This window comes from Odontesthes bonariensis, chromosome 20, assembly GCF_027942865.1.
Source record: "Odontesthes bonariensis isolate fOdoBon6 chromosome 20, fOdoBon6.hap1, whole genome shotgun sequence".
NCBI classification, from domain to species: Eukaryota; Metazoa; Chordata; class Actinopteri; order Atheriniformes; family Atherinopsidae; genus Odontesthes; species Odontesthes bonariensis.
Genome location: NC_134525.1, coordinates 33,180,305 through 33,202,505, shown reverse-complemented (window position 1 = coordinate 33,202,505; position 22,201 = coordinate 33,180,305). Strand labels below are relative to the sequence as shown.

Here is a 22,201-nt window from a genome sequence, read left to right as displayed (position 1 = left end):
AGTATTCATTCCTAAATGTTTGAAAAATGGCTGTTTAGTGTTTGAATCTCTCATTTCATTCTTCTTGTGTTGTGAGAGGAGTGCCGGGCCTCAGGCCGAACATGTCAGAAGCACCAATCATTTCAGCCCGTGCTCCATCATGGCCTGTCCAGAGCTACATGAGAGGATCACATCCTTTTAAAACTCTTTCTGCTTTCCCTCTGCTGCTTTATTCTGAGGTTGCATTGACTGGCCAGAGGGTGTGCCATTTCTTTGAATATGTGCTCATTTGCAAGTGATCTCGACAGAGAATGCATAATGCATGGAGGGGAAGGGGCAAACTTATCTAGTTTTTGTTTGCTCTGCCTTCTTTATGTTGAATAAAACATTGACAGTAACTTGATATCACACTGTAAAACCAAAAACTTATTGTAAAAGTAGATTGGAAACATTCTGTGAATGTATCCCTCATAGTTTCCAGCTCAGGTGAGTCATACCTGTTATATACATCAAGTTTAGAGCCTTCCCTAAAACCCGTCTCTGCTTACTGTACACTGATCCCCTGTCCATGTATCTGTCTCCGTTCACTGTACTGTGATCCCCATGTTTGAAATCCATGCTACTCTACACAGATTAGACTGTCTGTGGGCCTAGCAGCAACTCCTTTGACCTCAATGTGATATCACAGCAACCTTTCAGGTTATGTCAAGTCTGTTTGATGATCCTCAGAGAAGACTCTGACCAATTATAAGCCCTGAAGCCCCCATCCTTGAGGGAGGATGTTCCCATTCTGCACCTGAAGTACTTTATCACCATTGCAACTACCTCACTAATGGCGCTTTTCCACTCCTTAAAGATGAACTGAAACGAATGTTCATCTATCATTAAAATGAAATTTTTGTCTTTTTCTAAAACCATCAATCCAACTTGAACTAAATTTTCCGGGCATAATAGTGTATGTTTGCTGTGGTAAACTGGAAAAGATTTGAACATGCCGGTTTGGCAGATATGGCATTCTGCTGCGCTGTCTTTGACACGTTGAAACCTAACGAAGGGGCACTTTGAAATCCAGCCACTTAAAAAAAACGTATGTGATAATAACATGGTTTTAATGTAAGCTTAATAAACAATGGCGTGGATTAACGGGTCGGAGATCCTCCAGTGTGCGGCCCCATCTGCGGATCCTCACGGGTCGGCGGCAGGGAGATGGGCACCCGGCCTCGGCACGACTGACAGCAGCCATCGGTAGGACTGACAGCAGCCATCGGTAGGACTGACAGCAGCCTTCGGTAGGACTGACAGCAGCCATCGGTAGGACTGACAGCAGCCTTCGGTAGGACTGACAGCAGCCATCGGTAGGACTGACAGCAGCCATCGGTAGGACTGACAGCAGCCATCGGTAGGACTGATCCACGGAGCCTCGGATGTCGTAGCCGGCGCAATCACCGGAGAGACCAGACAGCAGATGGCGAGCGTTGTTGGTGGAGGGCAAAGCCAGGTGGGCTTTCAGCCGGCATATTACTCCACCTCTCTTTCCACGTCTTCTGCGACGGCTGTTGCGTGGCAACCGACCAGATAGATGCCATAGGTAAGAGCTCTTACCTATGGCAACCCTAGGGTACAGACGCCAAAACAGGTGGCGGTGGCTTTGTCTGATCGTTGACGTGATCGATATTATGTCCACAGAATCTCTGATTTTCAAGAGACTCAGGCGATCATGCATCAGTAGTGATGAAAACGATAAAAACATGACAAAACACAAAAAAAGCTAGCAGAGGTAGACGGCCAGCCACTCACAACGTCGCCAAATTATAGCTGGATATGTGTGTGCAGACCGAAGAGCAGAGCGAGCAGTCCCCTGCTTCCGAGCAGCAAACACCGTAACAGGCGCAGCTATCGGCAGGCGGCAGCAGGCAGTGATGCGATCCACCGTGCTCTTGTCGCTCTTGTCTTTGCCTTCTCCTTGTCAGCCTCAGTTCCAGTATTTTTTAGTTTGGGAAACATGTGCAGAGAGATGCCTTCAGTGAAGCTGCTATTTTTGCAACTAACACCATTTGGCCCTCCAGCAACACAATATTTTCCACCGTGCTTTGATGTCTTAGCCATAGATGCCGCCATTACAGTTAGACGACTAGAACTTCTGTGTCAACCCTATGACGTCACGCATAAAAAAATGAATTCGCACAAAAAGACAAAATGTGGCTCCTTTTGAGCCCGTTTTAACATGACTTCCCGGGTAAATTATTATCCAGACAATATCTCATTTTAATCGCAAGGCTTGGAACCTTTAGAATCAGCAGCAAAAACTGTGAAATTCCAACAATTAAAATTCGTTTCATAAGTCCTTTAACGTCTGCCATGTTACTGCTTGTTCAGCTCTTCAGTTGGGAGCATCTTGTCTTTCTTAAAATTCTCGGTCTGGCAGGTTGTTATGATGGTATTGTGCCTTGTTTACAATACCACTATACCAACCTTGTTAATCCGAAGCCATGTTGAGAAGTGTGCTACTGGAACACGATATTCATGTACTACAGAGTGTATAGATACACTCTCTTCTCGTGGAGCTAGTTGAGGAATGAAAGACAAAGCGGTGCAGGGGCTGCCTTGGTAGAAAACAGCGTGCAAACAGACAAACACAGACTCATATGAATGCACAGGGAAGGGACAACTGAGAAACACAAGGGAGTCTTCATAGGTGAACGGTCATGACAGCAGTTCTGTGAGGGTTGATACGCATGGTAATACAAACACCACACAATATATTGTTAAGATTCATGGTTGAATCTGGAAGGAAAAGAAAGACGAGGACCTAAACGTAGGACTACAATTGCTCTGCAGCTCATGTGAGTCAAACAGGCCTGTTTACACCTTCCTTCCTGCAACAGTCAGTCAATCCCTCTGCTTCTTTGAGCTTTGAGGTCAGCCGGGAGCTATATAAGGCACTGAGCCATGATGCTCTCTGAACTGTCTGTGCCTGCTGAGTTCATGCAAACAGTAGTTCATGTCACTACAACATTACAACAATATTGTTGTAATATATTGTTGTAATGTTTTAAATACTTGAACGCAGTTTTTCTAGAGAAGATAATTGTTTTGTATATGGGATTATCGTCCATTGACTCTTTTGGGCTTTCACATGCGCGCGCCTACCGACAAGAGGTAAGTGACATGCTGTTTATAAAGTTGTTTTGTAACGTCCCCATGCCAGTAATGTGAGAACCATGCATATGGTTTTGATGGTAAGGCTTGTGACTTTATTGTCGGATGGTTTATAAAGTGGTGTGACGTTTCTGCTGTGTGCAAGTTGTTGTTTTACGTGGAAGGTTTATTATTGCCCCTTGGCCACCACGTATTTGGCTAGCATGACAGGCTGCGCAAACAGCGCAATCTCCGCACAGGGAGCGCAGATTTGCACCAGTCTGTGTCCTACTGTCAGTATTTGACAACCTCTAGCAATGGGATTGCGCTTCAAATATACCGGAGTTCCCCTTTAAGCTTTTTCCCCCATTCTACACTTCTTTAGCTGTTACCTTCTGCTGGTTTTTAGAAAATCAAATAATGTTTACATCTATCTCCAGAAAGGCTTCAGTAGATGTACAATACCAATATGAAGCAAGTAGAGGATGGCAGGTCCTCTCTTGTGTTTAGCTTCATATTTCTGTTGAAGGGTGTAAACACATGAATCCTGCTGGAATCAGGAGGGAGTCAGTGCCTCAATGTTGTGAAATCAGTTGTCTCTACTTTCTGCTACCCTGATGGGGAGTTATAAGTCTGGTCGGTGGAGGATATATTTCTTAGTTATTATAGACTTGAGTTGTTGGTATTCTAGAAATTTATTTCTGCCTATCCCATGTTGTGATATGAGCGCATCAAATTAAATAAAATTTCCATTTTGGATAATATGTTCCAGATGTTTTATTCCTTTGTTCTTCCATAGAGTAAAGTTTAGCATTTTTTTGTTTTGCAGGATGTCAGGATTGTTCCAGATGGGTGTAAGTTTACATGGGAGAAGTGAGGACTTTGTAATTTTAAGAAATTCCCACCAGGCTGTCAGAGAGGTGCTGATGTTAATGCTTTTGAAACATTTGTGATGTTTTACGTTTGGACTAATAAGTGGCAGGTCCGAGTTTTCCATGATGCTTGTTCTATATTTATCCATGGTTCATCTAGTGGGCTAGGTTTAAACCATTTTGATATATATTGTAACCTATTGGCTGAAAAGGTGCTGAAAATTAGGTAAATCTAATCCACCACTGTCCTTGGTCTTCTGTAGAGTTTTTAAACTAATACGTGGTGGTTTGTTTTTCCACAGAAATTTGGAGATACATGAATCTAGTGACTTAAACCAAGTAGCGGATGGTTTTATGGGGATCATTGAAAACAAATAGTTAACTTTTGGTAATATCATCATTTTAATGGTAGCGACTCTCCCCATAAGTGATATGGGTAATGACTTCCAACGAGTGAGATCATCCTCTACTGTCTTTAAGAGTTGAACATAATTTAGCTTTGTTAGCTCTGACAGCCTGGAGGAAATGTTTATGCCTAAGTATCTAATATTTCCTGACTGTAAGGTGATAGCAGGTATATTCTTGAAACTACAGTTGATGGGCAGAACGGTGGTCTTAGACCAGTTGATAGAGTAGTCAGAAAGTGCTGAGAATTTATTTATGAGTGTGATCGTGTGAGTGAGAGATGTCTCTGAGTTCTGAAGGAAAAGTAATACATCATCAGCATAAAGACTTATTTTATGTTCAATATTTTTGGGATGGATGCCTTTAATATTTCCATCTTGTCTGATAACAGCTGCTAAAGGTTCGATGAAGATGGCAAAAAGTGAGGGTGAAAGTGGGCAACCCTGTCTGGTACCTCTCTGCAGACTGAAGCTTGGAGAAATTTGATCATTTGTCCTGACACATGCATTTGGGGAGCTGTATAGTATCCTTATCCAGTTCATGAAGTACGACCCAAACCAGAATTTGTTTAATGCCGCAAATAAGAATTTCCAGTTAACTTTATCAAATGCTTTTTCAGCATTTAGAGAGACAATTGTGGTTTCCAAGTTGTTGATGGTAGAATAATCTATGAGATTAATTAGTCTGCGTGTGTTAGTGGATGAGTGTCTACCCTTTATAAAACCTGTCTTGTCATGATGTATGATAAGGGGAGTTATTTTTTCTATTCTTTTGGCGAGGGCTTTGCAAATTATTTTGAGGTCTACATTTATTGGTAATATCGGGCGGTAGCTGGATGGAAGTACAGGGTCTTTCCTGGTTTCTGTAGAAGGATAATGTGAGCAGAGTTCATGTTAGGGGATAATCTGCCATTCTCCTTGACTTGTAAAACCATTTTGTGAAATGTAGGTTCCAAAACAGTCCAAAATTCTTTGTAGAACTCAGCTGGAAAACCATCTGGTCCTGGGGCTTTGTTACTAGGCATATGTTGAAGGGCTTCATGGAGTTCTCCTGTTGAGAGAGGTGAATCCAGAGCCGTGGCCTGTTCGAGTTGTAATTTTGGGAGGTTGATGTTACTAAGAAACTGATCTATGTTTCTGTCTGGTGGATCATTTTGTGATGAATATAAGGTTTTATAGAAGTCCCTAAAAGCATTGTTGATTACATCAGGGTCATGGGTAATATTTCCTTCCGAATCCCTAACCGAAGAGATTGTCGTTTTCTCTTTGTTTATCTTTAATTGATTTGCTAGGAACCTTCCAGATTTATTGCCATGCTCAAAGTTCTCCAAGCGAATTCTTTGTATCAGGAACTGTGTTTGTTTATCAATAATTTAATTTAGTTCAAGTTTAGCTTTCTTTAATTCATTATTTTTTGGGGCTTTTTTATGCCTTTATTAGATAGGACAGTGTAGAGAGACAGGAAGCAGAGAGAAGAGGAACAACATGCAGCAAAGGGCCGTCCGATGCGGGACTCGAACCGGGGCCAGCTGCAGCGAGGACTGTAGCCTCTTGTACATGGGCCGCCTGCTGTACCCACTACGCCACAGACCGCCCCAATTTTTACACATTAGTTCAAATCAAATCAAATCAAATCAAATCAAATCAAATCAAATCAAATCAAATCAAATCAAATCAAATCAAATCGGCAATTTTCATGCTTAAAACGCAACAACAATGACACACGCACACATTGCACACACAAATACAAGCTCAGACCCACTGCACCTATTAGACAGAGACATGGCCGGGCACCTAGACCTAAGGCAAGGAAAAAGCCACCCTTGGGACAAGAGGCCCCACACCAAGGTGCAGAGAGTTTGTGACACTACTACGTTTTACCTGTTGACGTTTTATTGTGAGACTTGGATGTTGGTTGTTCATGATGCCAAACCACAGGTGCAGTGGAGATTGCACCTGGGCCCCAGCAGGAGACCCCTCCCTGAGGTTCTCAGAGTCCCAGTTGGTTCATATGGCTCTAACATGTCAGAGATGTACTTTGGTGCTTGACCATGAAGAGACTTGTACACAAGCAGAGCTGTTTTAAAGTCTATTCTCTGAGCGACAGGAAGCCAGTGCAGAGACCTGAGCACTGGACTAATATGGTGGTATTTCCTGGTTCTAGTCAGGACTCGAGCAGCAGCGTTCTGGATGTACTGCAGCTGTCTTACAGCCCGTTTAGAGCCCAGTGAGCAGGCCGTTACAGTAGGGCTGGGCGATTTTGAGAAAAACAATAATCTCGATTAGTGTTTGCTATATCTCTATACACGATATATATCTCGATATCTATGCAGGAAAAAAATAATTTAAAAAAAAAAAAAAAAAATCGCACCAAATTCAGCAAAGTTTTTTTTATTGAAGTGCAAACAGGTAGGCAGCCAAGTGCCTAGAGGTAGGTACTAGTAACAAAGTGCTTGTGCACCATTTTTAACATTATCAAACCAAGGAAGTAGTATATTGTTCTTGCAAAAAAGTGCCGACTTGGGAGATTGTATCTAGGGTCAAGCGTTTTTAACATTCGTATGAAGCCCGGTTGCTCAACAACCGCTATGGGCATCATGTCTTTTGCGATATGAAAGGCAATGGATTCCGTAATGCTGGCCCACCTTGCACTTGTTTTTTCATAGGGTAGACACCGGGTTAAAGATGTTTGGAGCGTTGTTTGTTGTCTTCTTAGATGTGGTGGTGGTGTTTGTTTTTCCCGCGAACCGCAGCCTTGTACACTCTTCGTATAAGAGTTTGTGATGGTACTCCAAATGGTTGAAGAGATTCGTGGTGCTTGATGATTTTGACGGCACCAGTTTCTTGCATTCTCTGCAGAATACCTCCTTCTGCTCTTCATCAGAGGCTCTAAATCCGAAATAACGCCATATAATTGAGCCGTTTGTCCTTTTCTTTGGTAAAAATTCTGTCGCGTCGGCTTCTTCTGCGGGCGCCGCCATGTTGAAGGAGTTAATAGCAACATACGCACGCTGCTTACACGCAAGGGGAGGGGGAGGGGAGGCGGGGCGGACAGCTCCACAGCACAGAAGGAAAGTCAGAGTGGCGAAATCTTGTTCATTTAGGTTCTACAGCATTAACTCAAGAAATTCAATATGTCAAAATCTTTCTCGATTTCATAAATCATCTCGAGAAACCGTAAAACTCGATTAATCGCCCAGTCCTACGTTACAGCAGTCTAACCTGCTGGAGACAAACACATGGATCAGTCTTTCTAAGTCTGGTTTAGACACTATTCCTTTGATTCTGCCAATGTTTTTTAGATGGTGAAAAGCTGCTGATGTTACTGATTTAATGTGGCTGTTAAAGGTAGGGTAGGAGATCCTGGATTTTGAGTCCAGCGAAGCTGCATTTTGAAAATACACAGGTCAAAAGTCCCAACCCTTTTCTTCAGATTCCCCCCGAAGGCACGCCTCTAGAGTACATGAACGCTCACGAGCACGAAGGTGCATGAGCGCTGTTCTGACAGCAAGCATCGATCGTTGCCGTATTTAGTATTTAGTTTATGCTAACTATACGTTTAATAATGCTAGGTGCTAGCCAAGCTGGCACTAGTTTAGCTTCCTGCCAAGCTTCGTTCACGCAGCAGGGTACGCGCACAGGGAGAAGGAGGGGGAGGGAGGAGCAGATTGCAGTTTGATAGACGCATCAGAATCCAATCATTGTTAATGGTCCGTTCACAATGATTGGATACTGTTTTTCCTAGATTGTATGTTCTAGAGGCCACTAAAACTTTTCATATTTGTGTCAAAACTTTTAATTAATTGGTTGCAATGGGGGTGTGAAGAGTATTTCAAGCTATATGTAAAAAAAATGCTCCAGAAAAAGAACCCCTACCCCACCTTTAAAGTTCAGGTCTGAGTTCAATATTACTCCGAGATTTCTAACCTGATTATTAGGTTTTAGAGAGGCACAGATTTGTTCTTAAATCGTGCGTACGAGTGATTTAAGAGAATTTGCGCATTCATCAATCTTTTCGTATTTTACGTTTTCTTTCAGGTACGAACAGAATTTACGAGTGATCCAGAGCTGTCGTAGGAGTTTCCTAAAATAGTCCGCTGTTATTCAAATCAAGTTTGCTTGACTAATGGATTGTATATTTAAGTACTTTGAAGCAAACATAAATAAATATATACATTATACCCCATAATGATGCTGATATTATTCTGTTTGACTTAAATTATGCACTAATTGAAGGTTAATTTGACTCTGTATATAACAAGGTCAATGGGAAGCGTAACCAGCGGCTACTTTCGGATGCCTTAGCGCGTCAGGCTCTTGGAAGAGACCATGTAGATATCCATGTGGCTGACGTCGCGATTTAGATTAGGACTGTGCTGCTGCAAATATGCAGCTTGCTAGAGCCACAACTCCAGAGAGAAACACGCCGATCAAACCCAATTCCACCACACGTCCAGGTCCTCACCAGCCTTGGATTTTTGGCCACTCGAACCTTTCAGAGGGAGACAGATCGGGGGTGTCCCAGTCCTCTGTGAGTCGTGCGCTCCCCTTGGTCATCAAAACTCTCATCAGTTTATCACCCATGGTACATCAGATTCCCATACACCGCTGTCCAACAATGCCATCATGATGAGGCAACAACTGATTGCAAGGCTTGAGTTGGAGTCATCGAGCGCCTGCCCATGGCGAGACATCTTTTTTTTTTTAAAGCTATTTTCATATCAAACCATTTCTTTTTTATTTCGGTGACATTGTAACCTACAGGTGACACAGAATTAACAGCACTCGTAATAACTTCCTATTTCTTCGCTTTAGCAGGTCTCATAATTCCACTACTGACACTTCTAAAAATGACAGATTTTGTCACAAGGCCAGCGTTGTGACAGTTTTGTGCTTGTTTGTACTGTTTTCTGTTTTGTCTTTGTCTCGTTTGTATGTTTGTTACCTTTTCCTTCCCCTTGCACTCTGTCACCTCTGGATCTGCCTACCTGCCACTACACACCTGCCCTGCTGCTTCAATCGAGCCACCTGGTTCCCATCAGCTCATCACCCAGTCTGTATTTAGTTCCTGTCCTGCCTTCAGTCTCTGCCGGATCGTCATTCTGTCTCACGGTTAGTCAAAGTGACTTCTAGCCAAGCACAGTCTAGTACTATATCTAGTACTATATAAACTTTTGTTCAGTTTCCGGATCTACCTGTGTACCTGCCTGTCAGCCATCCAGCCTGCCAGCTCGCCTGCCAGCCCAGCCATTCCATCAAACTAACCTGCAGCTATTTCCCCCTGGACCCCCTCTCCAGCCCATACCCCCTTGGATCAGAGCCCCACCTTGCAGAGGCGTGACAGCTTTTCCTTTTTGGATCTCTGAAAGCAGAACTTCAGTCTCAGAGCCCCTAAAGTTGTTCTTTTTGCGCTTTGATGCCATTCTCATGACTCAACACTCAACACTTCCTGGCACAGGAGAGAGGAAGCACAGCTCCTAATATGGTATAATTTTGGGCGTGGAGTATGCAAATTTATTATTCCTCATGCACGTGCACTTAAATACACACGGGTGGCATTCATCATTTACGCAGGTCGTTTACACACTTTTTCTGAAGTTAAGAGCGTTTGTTGACTCTGACGTGGCGTGCTCGTACGAGACTTTTGTATGAAAAAAGTGAGAAATTTAGAATAAAAATACGAAAATGTTCTTGCATGAGGCCCATTGATTTCAGTTTTGTCTGAGTTTAGCTGGAGGAAATTGTTTTGCATCCACACACTGATCTGTTCCATGCAGTGACACAATGTATCTACAGGCCCGTGTTCTCCTGCCATCAGTGACACGTAGATCTGAGTGTCATCTGCATAGTTGTGGTAGGACACATTATAGCTGCGTATTAGCTGGCCTAATGGAAGCATGTACATATTGAACAATAGGGGTCCCAGGATTGACCCCTGGGGAACCCCACAGGTCCTAGCTATTTTGTCTGAGACACAGTTACCTATTTCAACAAAATATTTCCTGTCCTCCAGATAGGACTTGAACCAGTTTAAAGCACGACCAGAGATTCCCACCCAGTCTTCTAACCTCTGTAATAAGATCACATGGTCAACTGTGTCAAAGGCAGCACTCAGGTCCAGCAGAACTAAGACTGTGACTTTGCCTGCGTCTGTGTTCAGGCGGATGTCGTTTGTCACCTTGATCAGAGCTGTCTCAGTGCTGTGGTGGGGCCTAAAGCCTGATTGGAAAGTATCAAAAGCATTGTTAGACAGGAGAAAGTCACTAAGCTGTTGGTATACAACTTTTTCTAGGACTTTGCCTAAGAATGGCAGGTTTGATATGGGCCGGTAGTTGTTCAGTACTGTGGCATCAAGATTGCTCTTCTTTAGAAGGGGCTTAATGACAGCGGTTTTTAAGGCCTTTGGAAATGTTCCAGTCTGGAGTGAGATGTTGACTAGATGAGCGAGTTGTGGTAACAAACTGCTCAGCACAGACTTTAGGAATCTAGTGGGCAACTCATCAAGGCAGCACATTGATGAACTCAGACTGCAGATGATCTCTGACTGTTTTGTCAGTAACAGGTGTGAAATGTGTCAGCTCTAGGTGTCCAGCTGGCTGCAGAGTAGTTATTTGTGTTGTGGAAATTATTGCATTCTTAACTCATTCGCTGCCAGCCATTTTCAGTGCAGAGAGACCCATACCAAGTGTTTTACAGTATTTTGATTGATTTTCCAAGACCCACAGAAAAGTGTGTCTTATGACTATGTACACACCGAAATTACCAAAAGAAAGAGTAGACTCTCTTCTTTGATCAGGAAAAAAAAGTCTGTTTCTACCATTTTCAGTCCTTTAGTAATAGACAGTAGAACATAGGTTGGTTTCACCAAAAACAGCTGTTTGACCAAAAAAATGGAGAAAACAAGCTTTTTTTTTGTGCAAAGTGGCACTGCTGCCACCTAGCGGGTAATTTTGCCAGTATATTCTCTGTTTAGTGTTTACAAGCCTAAGATTTAGTGACGAACTCCGCTAGATTGTCCCCCAGCCCGCTCCGTTAAAAAACGCAATTGACGTCTATAGACGTCTTTGGCAGTCAACGTTTTTTTTAAATTGACGTCTATAGACGTCAATGGCACCGAAAGAATTAATGCCTTGAACTTTGTCATTAAAGAATATTGCAAAGTCATCACACTTAGATGTAGAAATGAGTTCTAAAGGCAGTGAAACTGGAGGGTTTGTTAATCTGTTTACTGTAGCAAACAGGACACGAGAGTTGTTACTGCAGTTTTTGATGATTTCAGAAAAATAACTCTCCCTTGTTCTACGCAAAGTCTGGTTGAACACACACAGCTTTTCTTTGTAAGTCTCATAATGAACCTGGAGCTTTGACTCGGCTCTCCGGCACTCCCTATTCTGTGCCCTGACCGACTCTTCTTTCCTCCATGGCGCCCTTTGCCTACTTTTAACCATTCTAACCTTGACAGGAGCAAAACATTTAAGAGACTTGATGTGTAAGAGTTCAACAGATCATCAACATTAGAACACGGGGTGTTTCCATAAACTGTGTCCCTGTTCTGTCATTTATGAGTCTTCCCCGAACAACTGCAGACCCAGCTGCTGTTTTGGGTGTAACAGACAGGTCGAAGAAAACACAGAAATGATCAGATAAAGCAACATCGACGACATTCACGTTTTAAATAACAACACCCCTTGAAATGAGCACATCTAAAGTGTGGCCTGTGTTGTGGGTGGGCTCAGTCACATGCTGAGTTAGACCAAACATTTCAAGGACAGCAGTGAGCTCTTTAGCTTGCTTGTTATGCGCTACGTCCACATGCACATTCAAGTCTCCTGTTATGACTAAACAGTCAAAAGCAGTGCACACAACTGAAAGTAGTTCAGTAAAATCATCACTAAAACAATTCTGTGGTGGTTTATAAATGGTGATATAAAGTATGGAAGATTGTTTTATCTCCATTTTGAATGACACATACTCAAATGAGGAAAAACCCCAAATGACAACTTGTGGGTGGGTATATTGTCCCTGAACATGGCACAAACACCCCTTGTCCTGTGTTCTAGACAACAGTATTGATGCTGTTGGAAATAACAGCTGTGGGCACCGATGTTGGGGGCCGAGCTGGGGGGGCTTTGGTCAATGGAGTAGGTTTGGATTACTCCTCATGTTGAAAGGATTGTAGTCGCTGGCTTGTGAGATATGTTGGAGAAAGAATAAAAATTATTCAAAAAGTCTTGGTTCACTTGAAAGAAAAAGAATAAAATCATATCCAAAACTTAGTAGAATGATTTAAAAGCGAATAAAGCAGTAAGCAGCAGGAGGAAGTAGAGACACGTCTGCACTCTTTAGAAGCAGGAAGATGTATAGTTGAGTTGCACGTACATAAGCCTAACTTTCTGCCTACCATTTTTAGAAGCATGCTCCATGAATGAATGTAGACAATCATTTGATTCAGCATTTGCATGTAAAAATGCTGTTTGCACCAGAAGTCATTAGACACTACAGTGAAATTACAAGAGCATTTTTCATTTCTCATATGCAATGTACACACTCACCTGAGATGGAATATGTTTGATTTGATGCTTTCAGTTCTGGAATGATGACCAAAAAATGACTGAACATGGAAAAAAATGAACTGGGATGATCAGATGTGTAAATTCAGGACATAATGATTATCTACGGTTGTTTGGATGGAAACATTTTACAGCATAGTGATTATAGACAGAGGATGTGGGAAGTGCCAGCTTGCACTACTTTTTCAAAAGGTAAAGCAAGTAAAATCTCCCAGGTTCTCTGGCAGGTTCTGGCACAGTTCTATCAGCCGTCACCTGCGCTCCTATGAATCAATGCTTTATCTCTTGATAGCTGTCCTTTCATCATCCCTCTCGCATCCATCAATTATTCCCTCCAGGATTCCTCGAAACGTAATCACGCCTCTCTCATTTCCTCTGACTTTGTCTGCCTCCTCATTGTTCAAGCTCCCTCTCCACCTCACCAGTGGTGGCGCAGAAAGGCTACAAAAACGATTTAAAGACTCTGAGGTCCCAAGAGTCCTGGGGATTATAATTTGCATGAATCTGCATAACCTTGTTATGGCGGAGGGAGAACTTGTACATACTGTAGCATGCAACACTTCAGAGCCAAACAGCCCATTAAGGATTGTGATGATAATGGGATTATCGCTCTTAGGCTACGGCTACACGAAAACGTTTTTCACTGTAAACGATACTTTTTCTTATCGTTTGGCTGTCGCGGCCACACGGAGCCGGCGTTCCCACTACCCCAAAACGATAGTTTTTGAGAACGGGTTCCAGAGTGGGAAGATTTGAAAACGGGGTCGTTTCGTTTCCATTGTTACAGCGAAAACGGATTCGTTTCTGCGTCACAGCCACATGGCTAACGCAGTGACGTATACACATACGTCAGTGACCAGAACAAAAAGCGGCTTCCATTCAAAATCCGGAAGAAGAAGACAACACAACAAGGACAGACAGCGATCATCATGGACCCCACAACATTGATAGCAGCACTGCTGCAGACACTGCTAACTACAGCCAGAGAATGTCTAATGGAACGTCCGTAGACGGGCTCTGGGCGTACACGCATGCACATTGCTTCTTCTATTGTTCTGGTGTAACCGGTGGGGGTGGCTTACAGCGCACCTAGACGTGTTTCGTGTGTACTGCATCGTTTCAGCGTTTTTCATCGTTTTCGTCTGGACCTGTCTTTACAGCAGCATTGCCGTATGGCCGCAATAATTTTCGTACCCGTTTTCAAAAAAACCCTCGTTTCGTTTTCGTGTAGCCGTAGCCTTACTGTTGGGTACTTGATGGTTGTGAAAAGTGCCACATTACTTGACTGGATCGTGAGCTTTGTGGAGGGTAATTTCAAATGTGAGTCGGATGACATTCAGATTGCCCTGGATTTGTTCCCGATTAAAAAAATTTTTTTTCAATTATTATAAGTAATCTGGAGTAAAGATGCCACACATACATACTGAACCCCACGTTGCATGCCGATGCATCCATCTGTATATGAATGTGTGTGAATGAAGAAGAAGCACAGTGCAGCTCTACAGACTAAGACTTGCTGTATGTGTGAGTGAATGGGTGAAAGTTTCATGCCGTGTGACAGTGCTTTGAGACAGCTAGACTAGGAAAGTGCAATACAAGTACAGTCCATTTACCATTTCAATTTAGCAAAGGACTTGCCACATTAAAGGGGCACTAGGTAGCATTTTCACCTAAAATTATAGCCTTTAGGAGTTTAACAAAGGTTAAACAAGTCAATAGTAAGCGAATGAAGCCTGTCTCGCTCCCAGCAGGGGTCTGTATGCTGAAAATCCCATATGTAACTTCGGCAGGAGCGACCCGCTTCTGAAGTGTCGTGATGCGTGAGAAGAGTCGTTTGTGTTTACGGCATTAGCTAGGTACTGTATGCTAGCTGTAGTTGTAGGCTATGTGTTCGCTTGCGTTGAAGATCCAACACCAAGCGTTTCATATTCTGCCTTTCACAGACTGAATATGAAACGTTCGATGTTGGCACTTCCCATCTTTGTGAAATTTCTCCAAGCGTGATCTTGTTCATCTACCATAGTGATCTGCGTTTTAGATCGTAAAGAGACAGGTGATGACGGTGCTCTAATTCCTCCTGAGTTTGAGACGTAGCCTAGCTTCAGAAATACACGGACTGACCTGATTAGAATAAGAATAGCGTTTTGATCCGAACAAGAATTGTTATCTACAAATGAAAATTGATTCATTTGTGATTGTAATCGGAATAGTGTAGAGCTAGTTTGCGTTTATTGCGGCGTGTGTTGGTAGTGCTTGCGCGCATCTGTCTAAGATGTAACTTTTGTAAGTGTCTGCTAATACAAAGGAATCACTCCACGAATACACCATGATGAGGGAAGAATCCCATTCAAGATCAGCAACAGTCCATCCATACATCCAAACATCTATTATCTTCCGCTTGTCCGGGGATCGGGCCGCAGGGGCAGCAGCCTGAGCAGAGAAACCCAGACGAGCTGTCCCCGGCCACTTCCTCCAGCAACAGGATTATAGCATATTATCTTGAGTTCTCTCTACAGAAAATCTCTGATTATAGTATCTTACGTGGGCAGTCTACACTTGTGAATCAGATGACCTAACTGCACTGACTAAATAACACAACGGCAGCATTCGCCACGATGTTTAGTTAGTGGGTGTGTACAGGTGGGCATTTTTACGACAGTGTAGAATTTCAGTTTGACCAATAGAGATCGCTATACTGCCGCTAAACTACCTTGTATCCCTTTAACGAGAATGAAAATTAAAGCAGCTCTCATTATTGTTACTGGAAATGTTTATAATGTCTACCATCCAGTATTTAGATACGTTTGACTCTGTATTTTAATTTATGACAGTTTCAAAAGTAAATTCTGTTAATTTTTTACAGCAGTACAACCACAAATTGGAAAAGTTTGGACAGTACTGAAAAAGTTAATTAGATAGAAACACAGACATTATTACATCAAATTATTACATCGACAGTATGAAGCCAAGATATTTCATGTTTTGTCTTATCCTTGTTGATTGAAAATTATTGAAGTGTTTAAAACAATGTTCCTCAAAGAAAGATTGGAAGGGATCTGCACAAATTCATCCCTCTGCAGAGCAAAATATCATCAAAGCATTCAGGGAATCTGGAGGAGTTTCAGTGTAAAGGACGAGGGAGCAAGCCTAAGCTGGACCCCCGTGACCTCCGACCCCTCAGACGGCGCTGCATCCAGAACCCTCATTCATCAGCAGCTGATAGAAGCACACGGACAAGGGATTACTGTGGGAAACCTTTGTCCAGCACCATGATCCAGAGTTCCATTCACAGACTTTACTGTGCAGAGAAGAAGCCTGATGTTAGCCTGATGTTAGCCTGATGTTAGCCTGATGTTAGCCTGGTCCAGAGGCGGCGTCCACTTCTCTGGGCTCGGAGGCGTCTGGGATGGAGCGTCACACGGTGGAAACGTGCGCTGTGGTCTGAGCCATCAGTGTTCCAGATCTTTGTTGGAAGAATATTAAGCAAAGAGCCAAAGGAGCATCCAGCCTGCGGTCAGCAAGCAGTCCCTGCAGCCAGGCTCTGGGGTGGGATGGGCTTGGATCAGGGCCCCAATGAGCAAAGCTCATTTCCACTTCTGTGATGGCAGCATTGATGCAGAAAAGCTCTCTGAGGTTTTACAGCAACATGTGCTGCCTTCAGGACCACATCTGTTTCAGGGACGTCTGCATTGTTCAAGCAGACCATGGAAAAGCACATTCTGCACACGTTCCAAAGGCCCGGCTGAGGAAGAAGAGGGTACGGGTGCTGGACGAGGACCCCAAACTGTTGCACATAAGACATGTTTGCAGAAAGAATGGGACAAAATGACACCTGAATACCATTACACCAGAGTCCCATCTGAAACTCTTTTTGCAGTCTGTTGCAACCTAAAATGTGACCTGCATGTTTAGATGTAACCAAAATGTCCTTAAAGTCATTTTCCTAGGTAAAGGAGGGCTCATTCAGATGAATTTATTTCACATTAATCTGGCTATTCTAGCTTTATGGAGAAGTGACAAACTGTGCATGAACAGAGCTTGTGTGCTTTAGGTATTGTAGTGTAATTTGAAAAGGCAGTTTTTCAAGAATATAGAAAAAGTATGCAAAGTAATGCAAAGTAATACTGATTAAACTGAGCATTCACATTCAAATGATTTGCTTTTGTACATTATTTGATCTGATCTGCACCTTTTTAACATGACTGGACTCCCAGATGCCTGCCTCCCTGGCGCTGGTTCTGCAACAGGTCTCTTTCTGTTAAAAGGAACTGTCAAGGACACTCCACTCAAGTGAAGATTCAATGCGATCCAGTGGTTTCTATAGCTGGGCTTCTTTTTTGGTTTGCATTTTAAAGTTATTATTGAACCCCTGAGATGACTTTTCCTAAATACATTTAATATTATTGAACTGAATAATGTCTTCGGCTTCCATATAGATTCATTTTGCACTGAAACCTCGAATGTGGGCTGAGATGTACAACTTGTTTTGTTCCAAAGGGCGATGCTTGTTTTGCTCAAGCATCGCCCTCACACCGGTTCAAAATTGACCTCCAAACAAGAACAAGAAATTGTTCCGAATGCAACACTAAGTGGACAGAACCAAATGTTTGGAGTGTCAAAACAATAGAAAATGCATTTCACACATCTAAACTTCTTATTCTCAAGGTTTTCTTGGTTGTTTTTTTTTTCACTGAGAAAGGATGACTCTTTTTTTTTTTTTTTTTTTTATTTGTCCACTAACTGCTACAAAACCCCCCAGAAGTATTGAAGCAGTAACACTCCCTAAAAGGAACACAGTCTGACTCAGTCGAATGTGTTCATCCTCGTGTGTTCATTTCTCTGGAACGCTCAAGCTCATGAAGCCTCTGACGAAGCAGTCAGAGGCTGAGAGGACATAATAAAGTTTAATTATTCTCACAGTAACCATTCCTCATATTCATAGACAATTGGGAGACACTCTCCTTATGTCCCAGAGTGGGTGATGGGCAACAAACACACACTACTCATTCTGTGGATGTATGCATCTATAGGTGATATGTTCTCATACTTTGCTGTAGTGGAGGGATGATGAGCATCCATCACCATCCATCAGCAGCCACATCAAAGCTGTCACCAAGGCAGCTTTTTACCACCTCAGAAATATCAACAGAATTAAAGGTTTCCTCTCCCAAAAAGACCAGGAGAAACTCATCCATGCATTCATCTCTAGTAGACTCGATTACTGGAATGCTCTTTTAACTGGACTTCCCAAAAAGAGCATTAAACATCTGCAGCTCATCCAGAACGCTGCTGCTGGAGTTTTAACCCGGACTAAGAGATCTGAACACATCACACCAGTTTTAAAATCTTTACTCTGGCTTCCAGTCAGTCACAGAATAGATTTTAAAAGTCTGCTGATGGTTTACAAATCCCAGAACGGTTTAGGCCCAAAATACATCTGTGATCTGTTCAGAGAATATAAAGCCAGCAGAGCTCTGAGATCCAAGGACTCAGGCCAGCTGGTCCAGTCCAGAGTCCAGACTAAACATGGAGAAGCAGCATTTAGCTGTTATGCTGCAAACAAGTGGAACAAACTGCCAGTGGAGATTAAACTTTCACCAAATGTAGACATTTTTAAATCCAGGTTAAAAACATTTCTGTTCTCATGTGTCTATGCATGAAATATCTTTTAACTTATCTAGACTGTTGCTTGTTTTTAAATTCATTTAAATGATTTTATTTGTTTCTCTTTATATTATTTTATGTATTTTAATGCTTCTTGCACTCCCTGCTGCAATGCTTTTATTTTATATAAAGCACTTTGAACTGTTTGTACATGAAATGTGCTATATAAATAAATTTGATTTGATTTGATCAGTAAGGGATACTCACTTGATTTGTGACTCAATTACAAGATGCAATTTTGGAACAGATTAGTAAGCAGAAGAAGCAGCGTCATTTTTTTTAATTTATCCGTCACTTAGAATGGGAGCACAGAAAGGATCTATATATGATAATTTTGAACTAGAGGAACAGTTACAGCAAACTGAGCCTGTTAAAACTCACAAAAAGCTTCTTTACCATGAGCCCAATCCCAATCTCCCACCATGTACTGTATGTGAGAACACCTCCACTGCATTGATATCACCAACTACACCAAATTCAAACTTGTAAAAATGAATTATTTATAGCTTTTCAGAAATGTCTTCAGTGTTGATTCAATTCATACAAACACTTTCATTGACACGCACGATGTATTGATTTTGAACTTATTTTAGTATTAAACAATTGATTCTTGGATGTTAAGGACATTACATTTCCTGTTAAACACACAGCCGTCTGTGTGTTTAACAAGACCGCCTTGGGGACAGAGTTCTGTAGGTCTCATTCAAAACCAACAAAACACACAAACCCTAAAACCCACTGCGATGGTTTTGAGAAAACTCACCAGAAAACGGAAAATGGAAGTGAATTGACCGTAACTTTCTACATTAGTAAAAACAGCTGAAATCAATATTTAGCGTCCAACAATGTGTTTTTTTTCTTGAGCTTCTACGTCGATATCATGGTTAGAAATGGTGAGAACTAACAGCAAATCTCTTCAGCCCGCTCCTGAATCACCTACACGAGTAAACCAAGTACCCAGTTACACCTGTTACACCCAGTTATTCTCTCCGTCTCTTTATTCCATTCATGTCTCTGTGTGTCCTTTGTCACACACACACACACACACACACACACACACACACACACACACACACACACACACACACACACACAGCAGACTGTAGAGTGCCCAAGGTCTGTTTTTTGTGAATTATTCAGACTACGTTGGCGGTTCTGTTTATGTATTTGGGATTTTATAGATGTGTCAATGTGTGTGTGCATGTTTGAAAAATCTATGCATGCATGTCAGTGGAAATGTAAAATAGTGTTTTACAAAAAAAAAAAAAGTGGTTTACTCTTCTTGGAAGTGTTTGGAGTTTCAGCTGTACTTACAGCTGTTGGTATAGCTTAGAGTCTGAAATAGATGGGAGACCTCTCCATGGTGTGAGACAGCGGGCTCAAAGCTTCCACTCGGCTCTTTTTCTAATGCAAACAGCGAGGAGACCTGAGCTGAAATAAGGGGCATGACCTGAGAGGTAAATGAAAAAACAAACAATATGTGGGAGTGGTCTGAAAGGGTGATGCTCTGAGGGGAGGGTATAATTAGATGTTGCTGTGGTGGATAGATTATGCTGCATAACCCTCCCCCTGTGTAGATATATGTCACAGTTATCACTGCACGAAAAGAGGGATTTGTGTCACTGTGGACGGCAGTGAACTTCCGCGAATTTGCCTAATTTTCGGACGCACCTGGGCGCTTGCAGGCAGACAAACTTTAAGTTTGTTGAGCGAGAAAATCGTCGGAAACGAACCCGACTCGCGGCGGGCTCTCACAGCGGGGTGCTAATGGCCCAGCGATTAGCACCCCGCTGTGAGAGTGCCTGGACCTCTCACTGGCCTCGTTGGTATTGGACGAAAAAGGCACGTGATTACATAAAAAAGCTCCTGTAAAGCTGTCCGCCCATTGGCCAATAAGGTTAATATATGCATACTTCATATGGGCATATCATTCAGTAATTATGATTAATAATTGTGATTATGATTACTAATATTCCTGGGATGTTTGTGTACTTCATATATTCACGTCATTCTTATAAGCTGCACTATGACTAGGCTAATGCAGGCATGAATGACGTGAATCTATTGAGAATGAAAAAGGAAATTTTTTTTTTTTTTAAAGCGCTTTTATTGTCACACCACACAATGTACATAGCTTACATTGTAATAAGAACCATGTTGATAATAAAGAATTGAAAACTATATACACACACACTGCTGTAGCCTACAATATACACAATAAGCCTAAACGCCGCCGTTTGGAATCCGCATTACTCCGGTCCCTGCAGAGTCTGCGGAGTTGTCAGACGTCCTCATCCTGGATCAGAAGCTGGCTTCTGGGAGCTGTTGGAATAACCAATAAATAATCCATGCACAGCATATTGACAACTTGTCTATAAAGTAACAAAAGTCATATTGACAGCGTATATGTTCTTACTCCCTTTCACTCTTCTGTGGTGAGACTGGGAGTATTTCGGGTTGGCTTCAAGACGCGCCTGTAGCACAGCACACAGGTCCGTCACGCTGCTAAAAAACAAACAAGAGGAATGAATAAAATGACCAGTGCTTAAAAGTATCAGTGCCAGCCGTGGTAAAAGTCAGCGCCGCTCACCCTCGATAGTGTCCCCGTCTGCCTCTCTGAAGTTCGGACTGTTTGACACCGCCTCCTTCAAGCGACTCGTTACATCCATATTGTGAGGTGACAGTAGCCTGTAAAAACAATAGGCCTATGGTTAATAAAAAAAAACTGCATTAACGTAACATCGGGTCCAACTCAACTAGATATTGGGAGAACATTCACTTATTCTTACCCTTGACCTGGATTATAATGCCACGGTGAGTTATGCAGGCGGCGAACTGCTTCCTATAAATTGAAAACACGAAATTCATTTTTTTAAATAAAGCAACTCACACTGGTTTTCACGTGATGGACACAATTAAGTTGAGTTTAGCCTAAAGCCACAGTCAATAACCTACTCTTACCGCGATTTTCGGATTCTGTATCCGCCTTCTCTTGGGGGTGCGCTCTTCAACTTCTCTGGAATGTAACTTCAGTCCGTTCTCGACGGCCATCTTACCTCCAACCTAGCGAATCTCTGGTCCATTCCCTCCAGAACCCTCTCCACGACCGTATCCACAGTGCTGGCCACCATACGAGACATCCCGGTCATAGCATTCAACAAGACTTTCATTTTATCTGCCTGTAAGCAAGTGAGTAAGTAAGTTTAATATACAGCACATTTAAAATCAGCGAGAACTGTCCCAAGTGCTGTACAGTGTCAACAAGACTAAAATTAAACAATCAAATGGTCATGTGCAAGTAGAAAAAAACACACAAACCTGTAGACCCGCAGAGAGTTGCTGGGGAGTTGAAAGCTAGTCGTCTTCCAGCAGTTTTCACAGTACGGGACTCTGTCTGCCTTTCTGTCTGTCTTCCTGCCGCCAGATCTGCTCCTTAAACTTTTTGTTTACACTGCACGACACAATGTTTCTCATACGTGATTGAACGAGAGCTTATGCGAGCCGTTAAGCTCCACCAATCATATGCGTATACGTCATTACACGGAATACTCGCGAGACAACCTCCCGTCCTTCT

General features: G+C 42.5%; 1 protein-coding gene and 1 long non-coding RNA gene across 3 annotated transcripts in view; one reads left to right on the top strand and one right to left on the bottom strand.

Moving 5' to 3' along the window:
- Window positions 1–22,201, top strand: part of kcnh2b (potassium voltage-gated channel, subfamily H (eag-related), member 2b) — a 374,482-nt gene that overhangs the window by 6,730 nt on the left and 345,551 nt on the right. The gene's annotated exons all lie outside the window — the stretch shown is intronic.
- Window positions 20,932–21,470, bottom strand: LOC142370316 (uncharacterized). Its single transcript, XR_012767844.1, has 3 exons — window positions 21,417–21,470; window positions 21,218–21,315; window positions 20,932–21,132 (listed from the first exon to the last, which is right to left on the bottom strand). It is a non-coding gene; the product is annotated as an uncharacterized LOC142370316 (long non-coding RNA).